Here is a 427-nt window from a genome sequence, read left to right as displayed (position 1 = left end):
TCATCTAGTAACTAGTATCACCGTAAAAATAATGAAAAATTGGTTTTTGATTTTGTAATTAAAAAAATAAAATAAATTAGTTTCTGATATATTAAAAAGAGAAATTATTCTCTTAATATGATTTTAAAAAGGACAAACTACATACAACGTAACTTTAATTTTGATTATGGACATTGCTCCTCGTCTGACAGCTAAGTAGTTTAATATATAGCGTAAAAAAATTACGTGATTAATTTTCAGTTTGTTTTTATAATGACTAATTTATTAGAAAAAAATTGATTGAGACTATTTTAAAAATTATTGTATACTACATTATCAGTCAATAAAGGTTCAAGAAAATAATAAAATAATAGATATGTTATTTTAATTTTTTCTATGAACAATGAAGTAAAAAATCTACAATAATAATAATAACTTAAAAGATTGA

Source organism: Arachis ipaensis, chromosome B07 (assembly GCF_000816755.2).
Source record: "Arachis ipaensis cultivar K30076 chromosome B07, Araip1.1, whole genome shotgun sequence".
Classification (NCBI taxonomy): Eukaryota; Viridiplantae; Streptophyta; class Magnoliopsida; order Fabales; family Fabaceae; genus Arachis; species Arachis ipaensis.
Note: the sequence above shows the minus strand (reverse complement) of the source record.